At 47.4% G+C, this 22194-nt stretch overlaps 1 protein-coding gene across 5 annotated transcripts in view; it reads right to left on the bottom strand.

The window, feature by feature from the left end:
* The window catches only part of si:cabz01090165.1 (uncharacterized protein LOC100333421 homolog), a 64861-nt gene extending 44030 nt beyond the window's left edge, over positions 1-20831 (bottom strand). The window contains exons 1-4 of one of the 5 annotated variants that reach the window (XM_044119751.1): positions 13059-13205; positions 12519-12633; positions 10217-10270; positions 9940-10122 (exon numbers count right to left, since the gene is read on the bottom strand). The gene's annotated coding sequence lies outside the window, so the exon portion shown is untranslated. Of the gene's footprint in view, positions 1-9939; positions 10123-10216; positions 10271-12518; positions 12634-13058; positions 13235-20552 lie in introns of those variants that run through there. The other 4 variants (XM_044119747.1, XM_044119748.1, XM_044119750.1 and 1 more) reach the window with 4 other exon arrangements.
* Positions 20832-22194: the final 1363 nt, after the last annotated feature.

Genomic DNA, 22194 nt, shown 5'->3' with positions numbered 1-22194 from the left:
TGAACGGAGAGCCGTTGCAGCTTCAGTTAGACCCAGAGAAACTGGAGTCAGTGAAACAGACGAGGCGAGAGTGACAGAGCAGCCGAGTCTGTGGCCAAAGAAAGATTTGAAGAGGATGTTGAGGTAATTGGTACCAGAGAGGAGCTGCAGGTTCTGTCAGCTTCGCTATGCCAGATGAAGAGCTGGGAACGTTAAAGACCTCCAGCCCTGGATAGTCTTGACTTACAGCTGCTGTCATTTTCCACCAGACTCGTGAATCTATCGCCCCCTACTGCCATGTCACGAGCATTTCAGTCTCTGAGCTGAACTTTAGCTTTTAAACCAAATTCAGCCTCTAACACCTTTCTACTTGTGACATTTCTAGGTTTTCCTGCTGACCTCTGGTCTAGACTCTAATCACATTGGATTTTCAGGGTTGTTTTTGGTGACCCTTATTTGACAGAGCTGACAGGAAGGCAGGTTGTGAGAAGGGGCAGATGTGCAGCAAAGGGTCGGGACTCAAAGCTGCGACGGCCCCTGCAGCAGCGCCTCGACCGGCCCGCTGGTTGGAGCTGCAGTCGGTGCGGCTGGTTCACCATAACGGAGCCCACCATGAATTCTCAGGATGCCAAAGAGTTTTCCTGGGACAGTAAGTTGTTTCTCCACCATTAGCAACACATTTAGCATTATTGAACATTTAGCAGCATGCAGTGCTGAGACCCTCCCCCTGGCTCTGATTGGTTGATTTGATGGTGAGTGATGCTTTTCTTCAGACAGCAGGTGAAGGAGATCGATCTTCTTACAGATTAACTGTCACGATAACCTGACAGTTTAGCAAATAATCATTTTTATAGAAATGACGTACAGCAGCTTCGTGTAAACCACCATATAAAATATTAAAGGAAGCTCAACCAGCCGTCCATCATGAAGCTGATTTTATTTGCATGTTTTGAAACTTAAAGCTGAATGTTTGGCACTGCGGTTGTTTTAGTCCCAGATGTGAGGAGCAGCCAGGTTCCTGCTGCAGTCTGAACATCAAAAACTTCCCATCATCCCCGGGGATTCGCTCCACTCAGCGGTTCTGGCTGGAAGCTCATCAACTCTCTGATGGAGGCAGAAAATTTAGGAAGTTTACAGACGAATAAAGTTTCCTCTGGAGACGGAGAGAAGAACCTGATTGTCCTGGTTTCATTCTCACATGAACTGTTTTTATTTGCTCCAAACTCGTCTGAACCTCCACACGGAGAAAATCTGGACCTCAGATGAAAGCTCAGCCCAACTGGACCCACCAGAACCCCTGAGGTGGAGCCATGAGCTCTGTTTTCTGGGTCTGGTTAGTCTGCTGTTGACTTTCAGCCTGTAGAACGGCCTAGTCAAAGCTCAGGTCCACCAGAATAGCTTCAGACTCAGAGACTGGACTCGCCTGGCCGTCGTCCAGCCCAGAGGTCAAGCCTTCCTGACCCCTGAAACCAGAGCGCAGGAGGCCGGTTCATGTCCGACTCACCGATTCTCATTTCTAACAGATCAGATCAAAATGTTTTCTGCCATTTTAAACCTGAAGCAGGGAGACGCAGGCAGACCTGGAAACGGTCAGACAGGAATGTTTAGGACTCCTGGTGGAGCCGCACACCTGCTCAGCTCCTGGCCACAGCCAGAAACGGCACCATGGAGGAGCAGTGTGGTGAAGGCTCTTAAAGAGACAGAGGCCGATTTCAAGGCGTCACATATGGATGTGATAAGTCATGTTGGATATAAATGATATTTTCATAAACTACTAAAGGTGACATAATTACTGGATTGAGCTGCAAAACGGCTCTGTGGAAAACATGATACTGGCCCTTTAAGACGAATGTCCAGTTGAGAAGACGCTATTAAGTTTTCTGAACGGAGGAAAGAAAATCTCTGGCTGTCCGAATCAAACCAAGCAGATGAAAACAAAAGCTTCACTCTGATGAGTCAAACGTCTCTCCTGAGTCTCCGGCAGAAGCAGCAGAGGAGGAGAGAGTTGATGCTGGGTGAAGATCTCTGAAGCGTCTGAGTCATCCCAACACCAGCGCTCGTTCCACCTGCAGCCTCTTGTCAAACCGCAGACTCCTCCCTCAAGGAGACGCAGGAAGGAGATGAGGAGTCTGACAAGTGGATGTGAGTGAACATGGGCAGAACAGCAGAACAAATGACACAGATGAGTTTCCTGCACCGACACGCCGTTATCTGATAGATGACTAATAAACACGCAGAGGAGGCGTGAGAGATGGAGTGTGATTAGAAGAGACAGTGGAAGCTGGCTGGGAGAACGAGCCATGCAAATGATGAGCAAAAATAGATCTGCTGCAGAGCTGCTCCCTGCATCCTGCTGCCCCCCCACAGCTGCTTTATTTGGCTCGGTTCGCCTCCTGCTGTGCGTCTTTCTCTGCTCAACTTCCTCCAGAGCAGATCTCATCAGACAGCAGAGACATCAGAAGCCCTCTCAGGCTGAAGACCGACTCCTTGAGCTGTGAAAGCCGACCAGACACTTTGACCTCCAGAAAGCATCGCTAACGTCTCACACTGGAAGAGAGCTTAGCGACGCCTCAGCTAAACCTCAGGGGCAACACAACCCACTCTGGGAACGAACCCCTCTGATCCGCAGAACCCCCGACCCACCAGGACCGGCTCTGTCCTCACAGCGTCTTCATCGTCTCATCACAGATGGGCAGCGCAGAGCTGTTGTCATGGAAACTTGGACAACATCAGCCCCTCATCCTGGGTCGACCGGACCCTTCAGATCCAACCCGGTCGTCAGTGAGGACAGGAGCTTGGTTCAGGCCGTTCCTCTGCAGCAGAACACCAAACCCAGAGTCCATTGGAGTTCAGGAGGATTTCAGAACCTCTCTGATGCGATACCATCAGAGAGGTTCTGCTGGGTCAGCATCTAGAGGAGAGACGGAGTTCTGGTTGAACATCTACGGGCTGAGGAGATCAGAACCAGACCGCTGACTCACTGGACCTCCACAGGCTTTGAGGCTGTTCATAAAACCTGATCGGACCCCAGATGGTGGAAACCTTTCAGTGCTGCAGCTTTGGGTCCCACATCCTTTACACTCCAGCCTGGCATCACCACTGACCGTCCGAGCCAGACACGGACCAATACTTTAACTACACCACTTCACAGACCAGCAGAGTTGAAGCCTGACCCCCAAAGACCGACCAGAGCTCCGGGCCGGAGGAGGGGAAGGTTAATGCTCCTGAATCGAGGCAGTTCCATCTGATTTCACAAAAGTTGCTAAATGGGCTAATGGCATGCAGAGCAGGAAGTTTTAATGCTGCTGACTGGAGTTTAGTTTCAACTTTGAGCAAAGAAGCAAACAGAAGAAGTGCTGATGCAAGAATGTATTAGCATTGTCTATTTAGTCTATTCCAAACCTTAATCAGAACCTAATTCTTACCATACCTCTAAGTCTGACCTCTGACCCCACACAAGGGCTCCACCTTATCAGGGCCGGGCTTTGGCCCCGTAAGGCCCGTCAGTCTTCAGAAGGTTGGTAAACAGAGTATTATAGGCCTGGCGGGCCGCCAGGCTTTATGTGCCGCTTGCGCCTCTGAGCGTTTCACGCGCTGTCGTGGCTGGATCTCTGACGTTGACCTTAGCATAGATCGCTCATATTGGATCATCTTTATGGACATTTGTATCAACCTGTGAGAGGATCCAAGTTTCTTTGTAAAATTCATCAAGGTACGAGTCAAATTTTAATCCACCACGTTTGCTCTGCTTGCGCAGCTCCATGTGAACCATCAATGTTCACATGGAGCTGCGCTCCAGGTTCACATGCGCAGCGATTCCCCCAGAAAACCGTCTCAGTCCGGGTCATCTGTTAATACGAGACCCGGCGGACGCCTCGCACCCCGACCGCCGGGCTGAGCAGGTTTACTGGGGAAAACCTGTAAACATGACAGAAACTGCCCTAAATAATGTAGCTAAGCACACACACACACACACACACACACACACACACACACACACACACTGGAAAAGATCAAGGATAAACTGATTAGAACAACATCTCTGCTGTCCAAACATGTAAATAAATCAACAGGAGAAAGGTGGAAGGAAACAAAATGACCACTGAGCCGACAGGAGGAATCTGACCTCTGACCTCAGAGGAGCAGCAGGCCAGGCCTTGTTCTCCTGGCGTGTCTGTTCACATCGTCAAACTAGAACCCTTTGCTGTGGGATCATCTTCACACATACTGTTCAATAAAACCATAACCTGTTTTAACTGGAACATTTCAGATCGGCTCCACATTCTGATAACGTTGCTAATAAAATCCTCGCTATGTTGGTGTTTGGTCACATGGCTGCAGTTTTTAAAATCTGCACCATTATCACCTGTGATTGGTCCATTATGAAGCATCGTTACTTGAACTAACCCGTTCCTCAGGAACAAACGTTTCTATTCTCCGTGTCTGAATCAGTTTTCCTCCTCAACCCCAGATGAATATTTCATAACAGGAAAAGCCCTGTACTTATAGACCTGGAGGCTAACTTTCCAGGTTTGATTTATTTCAACATTCATAGCAAACGTTGTTTGATTGGAGGTCTCTTTTAAACGTCAAAATAAGAGCAAAAAACTCTTACAGAGCCCTGCATAAGGAACTGTCTTTCATGAATGATGAGGCTGATCCAGGAAGTAGACAGGGCCGGAGACAGACAGAGGTTTGGACCTTCAGTTAGTGAAGCGTTCCTGAAACTGGAACCTCAACACTGCTGATGCCAGCTCTGCAGGTAAAGATGGAAACAGAGTCCAGCTCGTGTTTGCTCCATTTTCCAGAGATGCAGATATATTTTTACCCTTGCAGAGAGCCGAGCGTACCTCCAGCCCACGCTGCCAACCCGGCTGCCTCTGCATCAAACACCGACCCACTCATCCTCTCAGACACCGGGAGTCCACCGTCCTCATGTCCCACAGTCAGGACACTGACAACGCCCTGCACAATGTCCCACAGCGGACGTCCGGCCGGCTCACCCGAGCACACCGAGTGTGTCGGATCATGGTAGTGGTGTTGGCCTGTGTGTATGTGGTCAGGGCTAAGTGTGTTTTGGAAGCACTCATGCATGAATCCATGTGTCTTTGTTTTCTGTGCTGAACGCTGCCTTCTTTTCACCATGAATCATTCAGCAGAGCCCTGCATCCCCTTCAGGCTCTCCTTCATTATCAACGTTTCCAACCATGGTAAATATCTCTTCCTCTATGCTGCAACGTGAAGCACACGTACATTGCATTGTGTGATAAACTGACTGGAGACCAGAGAACTACAAAGAACTGTTCAAACATGAAGCAGAAACTCTACCAGAAAACCTCCTTTAGACACACATGAACCCATATGTGTCTGTTTTCAGCATTTTCAATATTTCCACCATTTTCAGCATTCCCACTGTTTTCTGGCGGGGGCCAGAACCTCAACCACCAACACGAATACTCGTTTCCACCATCGCCATTGTTTTCAGTGATGGTAAATATCTCATGTTGTCGTCCTCTCCTCAGCAACATGAAGCTGAAACTTCCTAGAGTTTCCAGCGTTTCCATCAGGGGTGGAAATTAGCGCCCCCACTGGCCAAATGTGGGTAAAAGTATGAAGTGGAGTGAAATTGGAGCAACAACCAACACAATGGCAGGTTGACAATTTGAACAGAAAAAAAAATCTGCATTCAGTTTGAACTTCTGTCCAGGGGATGAACATAATGTCTGTATCTGGCGGCTCTACGCTGTCATCATTTAACAACAAAATATTATTAAATATTACTTTCATTGACTTGACAGCCCATTGGTTGATTTTATTGATGGACATTGGCCTTGGCCCGCCCCTCCCCTCTGAGGTTATAAATAGCGTTATTTCAGCTAACGGTTAGCTGCTAACCGGAGTCCGAGAAAATGAGTGGATATGAGACGGAGCGGGTCAGAAAAACTACGACAAAAACTAAAAAGGCCATTGAGAAAAATGTGTCAAAGTAACTGATATGTTAATTACTACACTAACTTCGACCGTTGGGAGATTGAGGAGCAGAGAAGGAGGGAGAAGGAATTATTCTGGGGATTTATTATCGTCAGAGGAGGACGATGAGAGACATGACCAGGAACAGATTGAGGAAGAGTTCAGATTAGCTGCTGCTGCCCGGTTAGAAGGAGTGGAAATGTTCTTGAAGAGGGACAGTTTCATGCAGGTGTGTGTGTGTGTGTGTGAGAGAGAGACAGAGAGAGTCTGGAAGGGGGAAGCTAACACTTGGCTAGCAGGAAGTCAGAAAGCCCCGGGATAACACAGGAATGAAGACGGCCGTGGAATTAATAATGAACAGTAATAAGAATAACTGTGAATTCAATAGAAAACATAATAAGTAATGGGAAAATAAATAAAACAGTTATAAAACAGCTATCAATAACATTTAAAAATGTTTAAGAAATGACTAGACAGGTCTTCTTTGTTGCCAGAATGTGAAAATGACTGCAAGGATGTCTGTTAAAGTTTACTGTTAGTAATCACTGCACTACTGTTTGGGTGTCCAAGCTTTATGTTAAATTAGTCCAAGTACATCTGTATAGTAAAATTATTGTCAGTAAATCAGTTTTCATAGAGTTAAGAATAAATCCTATATTTTATAGAATTTGCTTGTACTGGTGGGATCTGTAGCCCAAACAGTGGCAGGTGAAATATTATCTTTGTCAGCCACTGTGGCTAGAGGAGAAAATGTTTCATTTCCACTGTTTCTTGTGGTGTTTCCCAACCCTGGACCTCACTGCCCTGCACGCTTCAGTCCAGCTCATTTCCACTGATGGCTGATGAACAGGCGTTAGCTGAAGTCCAATCATCTGAATCAGGCGTATTAAAGCAGAAACGTTTCAAACCCTCAGCTAGTGAAGCACAAACTGATTCTGTGGAGAAAACTGAGACTGAGTGATCCCAGCAGAACCTCCAGCTCCTAGGGGTTCTGATGCAGAACGCTTTGGTCGACTCCAGAGAAATGCTGCTGGTCAGAAGGGGAGCAGAAGTCCTGACACCCGTTTGAATGCTGCCAGAACTTTTAAAGAATGACCACGAGTTCCAGTCCGAATGCTTGAACTGAACCAGAACCTTCTTCCTGACCTGCTGCTGGGTTCCTGGTGTCGCTCTCCAAGGTTTTCTAGAGAACCGCTCAGACCGGAACCAGAACCACTGCAGTGGTACAGAGAATACCTGCTGTTTCAGTGAAGTGTTTCCTGGAACCTCCTTGCTGCGATCTGATTGGTTCAGATATTCTACCTGAGAACCAATCAGAGCTGCAACATCTGCATCTCTGCCGGCCCGGTCCACTTCCTTTGAATCAGGTCCAGACAGGAAAGTTCTTGCAGGAAGCCCAGTGCTCCAGATACCAGCAGACTCAGGTGGACCAGAACCAGAACCGCTGAGGACCAGAACCTGCGGCAGGAAGGGCTCGTCCTGCTGTTCTGTCTCCTCTCAAACTGGATCACTTCAGAGTTGAGGACGGTGGGATTTTTCTGTCTTTTGCTACTTTTCTAGGGTTAGGGTGAACCAGGATGTCTCTGTTCAACACAGAGAAGCTTAACAAGCTTCTGCAGAGATTTGAAGTGGTAAAAATAAAGATTCACCGACTGGAGGTGAAAATCCAGGTCAACACAGGATCTGGAAATGAAAAACCCGACCAGTGACAACAGAGACTAACAGAAGAGCTTCCAGGCAGCTCCCCTCCCTGGAACAACCTGGAATTAAGATGAAAAATAAATCCCATGAGACGCCGAACAGCAGTGACCCCTGGCCCAGACCAGACATACACAACGAGCCAAGATGGCCGCTTTTCAACACAACAAGCAGCTGGAGGATTCTTCAGCCATCCAACCAACCAATGATCAGCTGTTACACATCCCACCATGTCTCCCATTGGAAACCAGTAAACTCTGCTGGAAACCAGAAGTCACCACCACTTCCTGAAGTGAGGTAGAAAGCTAAGAGCAAGCCAAAGGTTTGGTTCAAGGAAATCGATGTCACAGCGTTATCCTGATCAGATCTATATTGGGAATCTACCCAGAACCACTGCAGATGATGATTCTCCAAACGAAATTCAGAAAATTCACTAATCATCTTGTATGACAAACTGCTTCTTAGCGGCCCGGTGCCGACAGCTGCATGTGAAGTGACTGTTTATGATCAATAACTGGGTTAGAAGCTCTGATAGGTCAGCCATGCTGCTGCGGGAGCCTCACCGTTTCTACAAACAAGATGGAGTCCATCTTAAAAAATACGGCACAGAGCACCGACTGCAAACACAGGAACCGCGGCCGGTTCTGCACCGCCCGGTTCTGCACCGCCCGGTTCTGCACCGCCCGGTTCTGCACCACCCGGTTCTACACCGCCCAAAAAGCTCGTGTTTTCATTCTACTCCCCATTATCCCAGTGTCTCTGCAGGAAAGCATTTCCTCCTAATGTTTGTAAACATCATAAATGAAGACATTTTTCTAATGGAGGTGAATGTCCCAGCCGTTTCCCGCCTGCCTCCGGCTCCATGTGGCTAATTACCAGAGCTAACAATGAGCATGTGGCTAATTAAAATACCTGCTACACATGGCTGCCCTCGGCTGCAGCCTCCTGGGAGGAAAAGGTCAGAGGTCGTCTCCATCGAGGGTTCCGTCTTGCTGGCTGCGTTACAATCAGATGGTCAGCTGTTGCACTCCGCCGTCCCCTCAGAACCGGCTCTGGGTCGAGGTTTGCGGGCTAACATGGCTACCCAGAATCTCACCGACCGCTCGGAACCGCCGGGTTTATTCTGCTGGATGAGGAGAATCTTTTATCTGCCATGATGATCCGTTAATTAACTCAACATTTAGTCAGCAGACGGTGTTCCTCATCACATCCTTATTTATCCGGTTGGTTTCACTCGGTACCGTAGATGAGTTTGCAGTTTGAAGTATCGCATTAGAAACGGTCGATAAAATAACTTTTTCAGTTTGCCAAAAATATATTCTGCTCACATGAGGTATTTTTGGCTTTCCAGAAAGAGTGGATGAGTTAAAGACTTTCACAGAATAAGTCCTGATATACAGGACCAGAGCCACCAGACTCTGACTGGGATGTGTGCTCCATGCTGGTTTGCAAACTCTACTTCCTGTTTCCTCCAGGCTTGCCAAGCATCAACATGATGAAGTGAGGCTTTGAGGAGCCTGGTCGATTCGCTCCAGACCAGCAGATGGAAGCTCAGAGATCTCTCCCTCTCCTTTCCTCTCCTGTGGAACCAGCCTGATGAGGCCACAGCCGCCTACCGCGCTCCAACCAAGTGGCCGGCGAAACGCTGCATGTAGGATAACGAAGACAACACGACAAAGCTCATTGCTCATTGCTCCCTGAGTATCGAAGTGAAAGCATGAAGCTCAGACCAACGACCATCTCGGCCTCTCAGAGATCACAGGTTAAAGACGCCTAGACCTCGTCCAGCTGCTGGAGGTCCATGAACACCAACAGAACCAGGAAGCCAAACCTGGCAGCAGAACCAGCATCATCATCAGAGAGGATGACTACTGGAGATACTGGAGGGTTGAAGTCACCAAGTTACTCATTTAGAAATGTCACAGTTAGCAGCTAAATGTTTCATTAGCAGCTAAATAAACTTACTTGCAGGTTATTTGCAAGTGAATTAGCATATTAGCAAAATATTTAGCTAAGAGCTAAGTATTAGCTGACATGCAAATTCACCTGCTGAAAACTGGAAGTGGACTACCAAAATAAAAGCTGGGTGAGTCCTTTATGTCTCCTATTATCCATGATTGCAGGTTAATTATCTGCATGAATCCTGATGGTCAGAAATCACAGGAAGTGGAGGAAAGGTTGGAGTTTCAGGACAATACCCTTCTGCAGGAAAACCAGAACCAGAACCCACATCCATTTACTGCATTAGAGAGGGGTGGGGGGGCAAGAGAGAGAGAGAGAGAGAGCATTCACCTGGAGGGCGAGAGAAGGGGAAGGAGTGTGAGGATAAAGAGATGAAGAAGCAGAGAAGTCTTCCTCATTAAACATCTCAGAGTCTCTTTCCAACTACAAGTTGCTTCAGGAGGACGGCTGGTTCTGTTCAACAGTCAGTGTTCTGCAAAACTCTGGTTCAGGTCAGGGGTCAAAGGTCGATTCCTGGATTGGAGAGATGATCTGGTCAATCGTCCATTGCTGCAACCTGCTGGTGTTCAGTAGACTGACATGTAGTCAGCTGGAGAGCTGGGCTCACCTTTGACCCTGTCAGGATGACCTTTGAGCTTTCAGGATAATTTGGCGGCGTTTCCTGGCAACACGGTGAAAATAATCAGCATGAATCATTTCTTCACTTGTAGAGCTGAATTATTCAAGGTCGCATACAGATGCTGCTCAGCACCACACACACACACACACACACACACACACACACACACACACACACGCACACGCACACGCACACGCACACGCACACACGCGCACACGCACACACGCGCACACACACACACACACACACGCACACACGCACACGCACACGCACACACACACACACACACACACACACACACACACACAGGTTCCCTAAATCACTGCCATTAAACTCCAATGTCCAGCGTCTGAGTTGCTGTGGAAACTTTTCTGTTTTCCGGCTGCTGCAGGTTTTCAACCAGACGGACAAATGTCCTGTAGAGACAGTCTGCAGCTGCAGTGAAGGACAGCATGTCCACCCCCCCTCCCTCAGTGTCTCCCCCCTCCCTCAGTGTCCCCCCCCTCCCTCTGCATCCAGATGATCCAGGATCAGATTTCATGCAGATTCCTGTCTGATCTAATGAAGCTGAAGACAGTCAGACGTTTCAGCTCCGTTCTTCATGAATGAAACATGTTGCTGCTAAATATTTTGCAGCTCTATTAAATATAGATCTGTAGACAAACGTTCAGTAAAATAGTCGTCATGTATCCTGGAACAAGCTGACAGAGAAAAGGTTCTGACTTCACCCAATCCACATTTAACTGAAAAGCTTCATCCAGAATAAAAATGATGTTTTCTTTGAGTTTTTATGTAAAAAGAGAAAATCAGATTTCAACATTTCTGTGAAATATTTTCTCATGAAAGATGATGACATCAGATGCTGAAGGACTGGAAACATCTGGAGGCAGAAAACCTCCCATCATTCATGGAGCTTCTTACTGTGGTGTTGACGTTAGCGTTAGCTGCTACTTGATTAGCATCGAGATGCTATTTTAGGCTAGCATAGCTTCACTGATAGGCAAACCCTTTTACCACAAAAACAATTTTTTCCAGCATCAAATCGTTTAGAAATTAGCCCAGAAGCCACTAGTTGCTAAAGTCAGCCAATGTAGCTGTGCGTCAGATTTACAGGCGTATCAGAAACGTGCAAAAACAAAGGTTCCACTTAAAACAAATGTTGGCACATTCAAATCCACAAAATTAATTCAACTTAATTCCTTCCATCCATCCATCCATCCATCCATCCATCCTTCCATCCTTCCATCCATCCTCTTTATCCTGGTCGGGTCTTGGGGTAGCAGCTTCAGAAGGGAGGCCCAGTCTTCCCTCCCCAGTCTCTTCTTCCAGCTCCTCCAGGATCTCAAGGCGTTCCCAGGCCAGCCGAGAGACATCGTCCCTCCAGCGTATCCTGGGTTTCCCCGGGGCCTCCTCCCTTAATTACATACAGTATATATATAATTTAAACTGGGACGTGATTGATGGGAGAAAACCAGAAACATTGTTGTGACTCATTGGATTTCATCCTGAATGGTTACTTCCCGTTCCGTCCAGGTGGAAGCGTTCGCTCCAGAAACACGTCCCACATCTGCCGGCTCCTCTGGAGCCACACAGCTCAACGTGGAACTGCTCTGCTCAAAACTATCGATCTCTGTCAGCCGTCTGGCAGGACGAACAACAACACGCCTCACTGGTTCTGCTGCAGGAGCACGGCGCTCCTCCAGCAGAGCAAAGGTCGAGGAGAAAAGGATGTGAGGGAGCAGAGTCCAGGAGGCAGAGCTGCAGGTTTGGTATTGCTGTAAGGTAATGTCACTAATCTCTGCTGCTGAAAATTGAATTATTAAAGGTTGCAGCCAGATTGTCGTTCTTGCTGCTCCATTGTGTTTCAGCCTGACTCAGATTCCCGACCGGCTGGGATTACATCGGATTAATGCAGGTTAGTTCTTCATGCAGCTGCCTGTTGCTTCTAAGTTTTTAGTTTTTACACAAACACACACACACACACACAGCATGGATCAAAAAATATTTTTCAGAAATTACCCTTTTCACAAAAATGTTTCATGTCATTTATTTATTCTAGTAAGAAGGTTTTTATTTAAACCAACCTGTGTTCTGATCTATGGAACATTTTCTATCTGCTTTAAATGATTAATAAAATATCAATTATTCTGACAATTAATCAAGTAATCTCATAAAAAATTTATAAAATAAAATATGGGCAAATACTGCCCTAACAGCCGTATTAATACTGTAGTACTTGTATTCATGTGCTCGTCTCCATGCTAGCTAGGAAGCCGTTTCTGTGCTTTACCTCGTTAGCGGTTCCGTGTTCCAGAAAAACGTTCCTGATGCTCCTGACTGGTGAAAGTTCATCTGCATCGGCGTTAGAGCTCCTAACCGGCCGGCTGTTCTCCATTCATCCCCTCCTTAACAACATCAACATCAACTCAATTTTTCGTATTTGCATATTCCTAACAATTTTTTGTAGTTTAGAAAATAACAATAATGGCTCACTTTTTAAATTAACCTGGACAAAAGTAATAAAGATCTGAAATTATATTGAACTTAATAAAGCAGCAGACTCAGACACCTGTAAGAAAATGCCTCCCGTCTTTAGCTTATGTTTTCATTTTCAGTCAGTTTAGTAGATAAACTCTCACTTTGCCCAGATATTTATAGTTTTTGTTTTTATGTTAGCATTGGGATTTGATTCCTCCGCCACAGAGACATTCGCCTCCATGTGTCCTTACAGGATGTAAAACTTTATTTTACGTTTTCTCTGTAAAGCTACACTTAGCATCAGCTACAGCCCCCCGCTGTGCTCCGTCTGTCCGCTCCGCCTACCGCTCACCTGAACCGGCAGCGGCTCTGGAGGAACAGGCTGTGTTGTTCCCGGCATTTTGGTCCCCGAAGAACAAAACTTCTGTCAATGAAATCTGCCCGGACTGAACTTGACCCAGCATTGGTCACAGGCGGAAGTGAGAGCGCTGCGCAACACCAATAATGTCCCGGTAGGCGTCCTGTTTATATGTGCTACCCATAAATCCGCCCTACCTTGTGATAATGCGCATGCGCACATCAATGCTACGTGACATACTGCTTACTCAGCATATTCTTATAAATACGTGCTACCTGTGGACATTTTGTTTCATGTGTTTCAGTTCATTGAAGATTACGGTAAGCTTTATTTAATTTATTTTATACCTGGTGTAACCAGGATAATTTTTCTATTATTCTATTCTTAGATTTAGTTTATTTATTTTATTTTCCATTTTGTTAGATTTAATTTTATTTATTTTTTCATGTGACAGCTGCACGTCAGCGTCCTAAATTGACAGCTACGGCTTATATGGCTGCTAATCGCACCTTAGGTAGGAAACGTTGTCGGACCCTGACGTACAGACGGGTGATTAATCAACCGAACGTTATAAAGATCACGGTTGGTCAAGAGGGAACTGGGCAGGTGTGTTGCAGATCCCTCGCTCAATGAGTGGCTGAAGGGTCTAGAATACAGCAAGGATTGTCTGGCTTCATGCTGACCACACTGGCGAGCTAACCGTTTAAGCGGATCCGGAAATACAACACCTATTATCTGAGGAAACTCTTCCGAACTGGTTGGAGATTCAGCCCAACAAGTCTTCACTGAAGGAACTGGATTATTATTATTATTATTATTTTGTTTTTTCCCTTTCATCATCAAGAAAGACTGGTTGACTTCCTTGGTATAAGGAACCCTTTTGGACTTTAAATTGTGGACTAACTTGTATATATTGTAAATGTTAATACAACTCACCAATTTTTGCACCATCTAGTTGTCTCTGTGTTTTTACAAATTGCCACCTCCTCCAGCAGACGAACCTAGTTTTTAAGGGAACACTTGGATTGATTTTAATTTGGATTATTTCAAATCCTACTAATCCTAGAATGCAACACGGGCTACACTGGCTTTCATTAAGCTGCTGTTTTAGTTTACATTACAGCAGCTTGTAAATATATTTAGTTTGGCAGACAGCTTTAGTTTGCCGTCTGCAAAGTCGTTAGTGTAAACAAGTCATTGCTAATCAGTATATTTTAAAATGTTACAGTTTAATTACAATATTTTTTTATTAACCTCGCTAGATAGATGTTGGTGGCGATACTATGTGGGAATGAAGCTGTGTAGTAGCCATCAATCATATCCTATCATTTCAGTGACCTGAGCAGTTCAGTGACACATTGTGGCTGCTGCCAGATTAATGTGCAAAAAAAGAGTTGCGATGATCCGTATTTGTCTGTGTTTAATTTAATTCCAATAAAAACTACGGATCATTTATTCCTAAATGGACTTTTCAAAAAATTCTGAGTTTAATGCAGGATGGGTTCCTCTGATGTGGAGGAATAGCAGATTCAGTCAGGAGGCATCATTAACCCCGACCCACGAGTCTTTAGCTCCGCCCTCCCGAGTCTTTAGCCCCGCCCTCCTCAAAGCGCAGGATGACGCCTCGGCCCTCTGAAGCCGCCATCGATCCTCCAGGCTGCAAACAGCTGAAGGTGTGTTGGGGACGTCAGCGCGGCGCTAACAACCAGGCTGCTGCCGATGTTTTACTGAGACCCAGCTGAATGACGGTCTGCAGAGGAATAAAGCCTGCTATCGATCTCACACCTTCCCAGCACTGAGCAACCTGTTGCTGCAGCTAAAAACCTCTCAGCTCTCACTCAGGCAACCGGCTTCTGCTGACTCGGCAACATCTCCGCCTCAATTAAAGGGAACCTTTGATCAGCAGCAGATTTAAAAGCTTTTCACAGAAAATGTCCATGAGGCTGTGGAAACGTTGTGGTGTCACAGACAGAAGAGTTTACTAGTTGAGCCGCTGCAGAGTTCAGGAACAAACGTCTGAAAGTTTTCACTGGATTCTCTAAAACATCTGAACACCTTCAGAACTGCTGCTGGTTTTCCTCAGGAAGAAACTTTTGATCTACTTTGAATAATTACCAGAGAAAAAAATGGAAATGATTTTTTGCAAAGTGCTTTGAGATATTAGTTGTAAATTGGCACAATGTAAATAAAATGATTGTTTTCACAAGAAGAGCAGATAAATCCTGATATTTACATTTTGACCTTTTGATTGGCTGCAGCAACAGTCGGCCAATCGGACGTGACGCTTTGACTAACGTTCCCTTAAACATTCAGAAGTTCATCCAATCAGATTCACGAGAGAAGAATTGGTTCGTTTAAAACTACAGGTTGGAGAAAAACAACTAAACTAAAGTAATTAGTGCTGAAATTCACTCTGGAGCTCAGGAGACGATCGTTTCTCATTATCGTCAGAAAAATTAAGAATAAAGGTTTTCATTTCCATCCAGGCATTAATATTTAAAACCAGGAAGGCAGGAAGGAAGGAAGGAAGGAAGGCAGGAGGTCGCTCCCGTCCAGCAGAGTGAAGTAGGCAGGAGCAGAACATCTCCATGTCAGCCGTTGCTTTAGATCAGTCCTTCTCAGTTCCAGTCCTCAGGCCTCCTGCTCTGCATGGTTTAGATGTCTCTACTCCAGAGCAGCTGATTCTAATCATTACATCACCATCAATGCTGCAGAAACCTGTTGATCACCACAGATTCAATCCAGGTGTGTGGCAGAAGGGAAACAACATGCAGGGTGGGGGGCCTGAGGACCCGAATAGAGAAATGCTGATTTAGACGCTCTGTGGTGTTTAAAACATTCTATGTGATGAAAAATTGTTCAGCCATTAAAGTGGAAACGGAGCGGCACTGACCGGCTGAACGGACAGAAGGAAAACCTGCCGGACTTCATCTGAGGAGATTAACAGAGCGTTTCTAATCTTCCACTCATGAAGCCTCCAAGGCCTCCTGCTCTTCCTCTCCCCACAAACATCACTGCATCATCTTCATCTTCATCATCAGTGACCATAGCTTGTTCTGTGTCTGCAGACTGACTACAGCATCTTATTTCCCTTTTTGAGCTTTGGCCTGAAGTTCTGCTTCTCCATTTTTATCAACTTTTCATGGATCATGAAGGTGGATCCTCCATTAAGACCGATCCAGAACCGCTGGATGGATGGGCTGGGTCACTGATGGACCAATCAGGATGGGTAAACATGGAGTCATAGGTTCCTCCTTGAGGAACCAGAACCAGAAGCCAACCTTCGTTCTGCTCCTTCCTCCTTCCAGCCAGGATTCACCAGCTGAGCGTCTCCAGGAATCCATCATCCGGTCAGATTTGGAGGAAATGTTTGGTTCTGTGTTGGAGGATGAGCAGATGGAGACTCAGCAGAGAATCGTGCAGCGTGATGAAAGCTTACATGAGCATTCAATCTTAGCTAAAAGCGCGGCACTAAACTGTTCCGAAGGCGTTGGAAGCAGCGTCAGCAGCTGACGGCTCCCTCAGTTTGTGCTCCATTTCCTACACACAGAAAACAGAAAGAGTCCGGAGCAAAGAGTCCAGAAGAGGTCAAGAGTTCAGAGTTTAACACCATTAAACGGCTCCTTGTCTTGTAACTGAAATAGTTCAGACGTTTAGTCCAAAGTAACTGGAGTAAAAATAAAGAATGTTTTTAGAAAAGTTATCAAAACCAGTTATGCAAAACGTATTCACACCCTGACTGAACTGTAGATAAACTGACCAGTACCACGCCCACTGCAGAGATCACGCCCACTTTAGAGACCACGCCCATTGCAGAAACCACGCCCATTGCCTAGACCACGGCCGCTGCAGAGAACACACCCCCACGTCGTCAGCCTGACTGCCCATGTTTAACCGACCGGTCCGTCCAGGGCTCTCGGTTCCAAGGCTAATGACGAAGGATGTGTGAAGGTGAGTCTGGGTCTAGAACCTGATCCTGCAGCATCTGTTTGGTCCGTCTGTCAGCAGAACCGGGCCAAGATCGGTCCTGCCTCTGATCCAGATCGGCCCGTTCTGTCTGCTCTCTGCTCCTGTTTTTTACTTCAGGTTTTTATTCCAAACTGATTTTCTGCTGTCCTCCATGTCCTCAGGTCAAGGTTCACTTCAGCGTCCATCGCTCTTCCTGTCTCCTTCCAGCCACCATGATGCTGGTTTCAGCAGAGGTCAAAGGTCAGCTGGTTGCAGTGGCTTCCCCGGAGCTGTATGATGCTGCAGCAGGACCGATGCTGCAGCCTGTATGATGCTGCAGCAGGACCGATGCTGCAGCCTGTACGATGCTGCAGCAGGATTCCCAGGTTTCCCCAGAAGTGGTTTGTGGCGCGCGGCGACTCATCTTGTTTCTGAGTTAGAAAATGTTTTTAGTTTACAGGAAATGTGAAAATATCTGTTGATCATTTTGTTTTTTAAGCACCAAAAATAAAGGATCAGCTGGACAAACAGCTGGTCAAAGTAAAAATAGATTATTGATCAATACGAGATGTTTTAGTGGGGCAATCAAAGGTTTTAAAATGACAGGAATCCTGATTATTCATCATTCGAATGTTAAAATGAGTCACCAGAAGCTCTGCAGGTAAAAATCTGGGTATTAAAACCTTTTAATGGACAAACTGACCGTCCTCCACGTGGCTTCACTCTGTCTCCAGAGGCATTGTGGGTAAAACCTCAACCAGCCATCACTGACCTGGGAGGCAACTTCACCTTAGAACCAGAACCAGAACCAGAACCAGCCGTCCTGGACCGATAATCACCAGAATATCAGAACTGCATTTGAACGCAGCACCATCAGAGCGCTGTCTGTCCTGAAGCATTCTGGGAAACATTTAACCCAACCAGGTTTAAATCGTCCAGAACCTGAAATAAACGGCTGGATGGACAGGCAGAACATTATGACCACCAGCTGTCCCTCAGGCTGGACAGCACAGAGTCCAATAAAACCCCCATGGAGCCGATCTGATACTCCGACTCGTCACCATGGAGACCAACAGGACGAAGAGGAGGAAGAGGAAGGGAAGAGCTTTCCTAAACATTTACATTCTGTAACTCCGGAGGAATCGTTGCTGTCAGTGGACGGGTTAGATCTGATTGCACCGACTAATGACCCAGGCTAACACACACACACACACACACACACACACACACACACAGTTCATTATAGCAAACATGGCATGCAGATCTTGCAGAATAGGGTGTGTGTGTGTGTGTGTGTGTGTGTGTGTGTGTGTGTGTGTCTGATCAGCCCACTGAACAACCTCTCCATCGTCTCCTGGGATTGTCCAGTAGACGGGTTTCTGATGCTCTTCATCGTCTCCTCCTCTTCCTAATAATAGTAATAATAAATCTACCTGAGAGTCTAATCCACTGATGGGACATGATGGCAGTAATGAACACTGGGAACACTGGGAACACCCCTTGTGTAAAGAGAAACTCACTGCACAATATATTTCAAGTTTTACTGAACCAGAAGTTTCTCCAGGGTGGGGGTCGCCCCGCCCCTTATTGCTCCGGAAGCTACCACAGGCTGGGGCAAAACAGGCTGCACAGCCAGGCAGATCAACAGCAAGACTGGATTATCCACAAATGATTCTGGATTCTTGTGATTGTTTGCTGAGAAGAAGAGCAAGAAACAGAACAACAAGATCAGCAGCTGCTTCGGGAAATCAGTCCATCTAGAATGTGAGTCTAGAATGTGAGTCTAGAATGTGAGTGTAGAATGGCCTCCATCAGTCCTAAAGCTGCTTTCATTGAAGTGAAGCAGCAAATTTCTGCTGCAGTTTTAAGCCGTCATGTCACTGCAGCTCCATCCAAACACTCAGAACCGGGTTCAATCGGGTCCAACCGGAACCAACAGGTTCTGGAGACAACACCGCTTTCTGATGTGACAGGAAGGGGCGTGGCTCTTGTGGCAACCAGCAGCAAGTACGTTCTTTTGTCCTTGGATACTTTGTCTAAGTTTTTATTCTTGCTGTAGCATCAATTCAATAATTCTGAATCTGGGCTTTGGTTCTGATACCATCCGGGTTCGGTTCTGTCATTATTTTTGCTAAGAACAATGCGGCAAAGAATCGGCTCAGATAGAGAGCAGCCATACTTAGTGAGGTCAGGCGGGGTCAGGGGGCGGAGCCTGCATGGACAGATGGACCGGCAGGGCGGAGGGCAGAACCATGTGGGAGATTAAACATCAGATTAATTCTTCTTAGAGACAGGAAGCCGAGTTTCCACCTAACTTTCTATACGACCAGAACCCACAGAACCAGACCCACCAACATGCAGTCAGTCAGAACCCTAGCAGCTGTTTGGACCCAACCAACCCCCCCCCCCCCACACACACACACACACACACACACACCTGAATTCAACATGGAAGCAGAGTGGAGGTTGACTCCATCGGCCTGGTGAACAGAATCATAGAGCTACAAACACAAGATCTGCAGATCAGGAGAAACTTGGAGAAGAAATGTTCATGAAAATGTTTTCAATTCATTTCTGCTGTGATGCAGCTTCAGCTCTTCATGTTGTTCATGTCCAAAGCCCGTCTGCATGTGGTGCCGAACAGAACCAGCGGTGGAGTCAGGACATTTACTACCGAGGAGAAATATCCTCCCAGATGGGTTTCTGAGATTAGAGCTGATGAGGCAGTGTGTGTGTGTGTGTGTGTGTGTGTGTGCGTGTGTGTGTGTGTGTGTGTGTGTGGGCGTGTGTGTGTGTGTGTGTAGGGCGCAGGAGGGGGTAGAGAGAAATGCACAGTCTGTTACGTTAACAACTGAAAGTCCTAATCTAGAATCTCATCCCTTTGAAAAGGAGAATTTTCCATCATTTCTTCCTGTTTGCTTCTGGATTCATTTAGAAATTGTTTTCTAGAAGCTGCAAAAAATGAAGAAAACATGAAATTTCTGCTTTGTTGCAGAAAGTTAGAAATCTGTGGGCTGACTAACCAGAGCTTCTTCCTCTGTGTGACCGCCAGAGTCGGAACCCTGAATCCGGATCCCGCGGCCTGCAGTGACGTAACATCCGGTCGGTTTGCTTTCGTTTTGCCTTTTCTGAACCCGTTTACATTTAATCGGTTCGGGATGAAAGCTCTTCATCAACTCCTCCTCTTCCTCCTCCTGCTGCGCGCCAACGGACGGCTGCGTGCACGCGCACATGCACTGCGGACATATTCCCCCATGACTACTACACCTCCACTACAACCAATCAGAACACCGAACCAGTGAAGAGATGTCAGTCAGCCGAACCTCTGCGGATCTGACCAGAACCATTTGGACCCAGAGAAGCTGCGCATGCGTAAAGCGAGCAGCAGTCCTGAGCGGTGAAGACTCCTCAGCCTCATCAGATTACAATGATTCATTTCCTGGGAACCAAAATAAAACTGTTGGCCCCACAGTCGGAAACACACACGCACACACACACACACACACACGCACACACACACACACACACTGCATTAACAACCTCACTGTCACGGATGACCAGCTCCTCTTCCTCCTCCTCTTCCTCCTGGATGAACTGATGGGAGTTGAATGACAAGCCGGCAGCTTTTCCAACTTCCCCCTCTCCCCCCACTTCCACGTCCACGGAGGACAGATTCCTCGGCCGATGTTCTAGGAATGAAAAGGCAGAAGCGCGTGCGTGTGTGACGTGCACTGATAAGAAAGGAACCCCGGAGAACAGGTGCAGCTGTTCAGGTCAGAGGAAGGCATTCCCACTGATCCACGGACAAAAGAATGCGTGGAAAATTCCAAACCGCTCTTCCCAGTCCCCCCCCCCCCCCCCCTCCTCCCCCAGATCCCGCTCCACGCGTGGACACGCCGCCTCACCGAGAGTCCCCGGGGACAGATCCACGGCGGTGGAGCCGGGCTCCAGCAGCTGAATCCCGGGGAGTGTCCTTGAGCCGAGCCGCTCTCCGCTGCCCGGGTCTCCCTGCAGACCTACCGGCCCGCTGTGAAGACAAACCCAGAACCAGAACCAGGACAAGGTTCTGGAGCTCCGCAGGACTCCGGTCCTGGCTCGGTGCGCGCTGCTCCACAGGGACGGGAAGCGGCTCCTCCGGTTCGGGCGGTGTCCGGCTCCCCGCTCCGCTTTTCGGATCCAGTCCCGTTAATCCGCTCCGCGCTGCAGTGAATGCAGCTGATGCAGCTCGCTGCAGCAACTTTCCCCCGCAGCCAGAGACGCAGCCCCGGCTCGGCGGAGCCGCCGCGCCGTCACAGCCCGGGATGATCCGGCTCCGAGCTCCGCGGCGTCACACTCCCATCAGTAACATCCAGCCTTCCTCCCACGCGGGCTTTTCCACGGACATCCAAAGTTAGAATCTGAGGCTGGAATCCTGCGCTGTTCCCGCCGGATGGAGGCGGCTGCGGGCGGCGGAGGGAAGGACACACCCATCCAGCTCCATCTGTCCGGGAGGAGGGATCAGCTCCTCCGCGGGAGATGAGGACAGATCTGCAGTCAGCCACAGCGCAGCTCTGATTCCAACACAACATCTGAAAAGTGTGGCGGGCGTCTGCAGTCAGCATCTACAGAATGAACATGTTTCACATCCTTCTTTGCTGAAAGCTCAGACTGCCTCCATGAACATCAGTTCTCCACCCATTCTCAGATGGACGTAGGTCTGGGCTTTGACTAGGCCATCTGTCAGGGTTCTCGTCCTGCTGGAAGGAGCCTCCAGTGTTTGACAGCTTTTCTTCCAGAATTATCCTGATTTATTGAGCTAAAGGTCAGTGGGTACTAAAACCCAGAGTCGCCTCCAGAACTCCTGGCAGCAGCGCGTCGGGTCAGAACCGGGTCACAGCGCAGTCGGCAAATCACTGTCAGGATGGGATTTTTAATTAAAAAAAGCAAATTAAAAAACCATGAAGCGTTTCTTCCTGACCGATCACAGGAAGGTCCAACAAAGAAGGACAGAACCAGTGGATTCCACATTACTGGTGACTGATCAGAACCAGGAGGAACCAGAACACATCCAGCAGTGATGCACGACCCAAATAGAGAAAACAGCAACAATGAAACCCAAACAGCAGCACCAGCACTGACCTAGTTAAAGCAAGAGATGCAGAATGACCAGCCACAAAGGAGAAAGTGAGAAAAACAAAGACCA

The sequence above is a fragment of the Gambusia affinis genome, linkage group LG06 (genome assembly GCF_019740435.1).
Source record: "Gambusia affinis linkage group LG06, SWU_Gaff_1.0, whole genome shotgun sequence".
NCBI lineage: Eukaryota > Metazoa > Chordata > Actinopteri > Cyprinodontiformes > Poeciliidae > Gambusia > Gambusia affinis.
The sequence above is the reverse complement of the archived record's forward strand: the minus strand, read 5'-3'. Positions and strand labels throughout refer to the sequence as shown.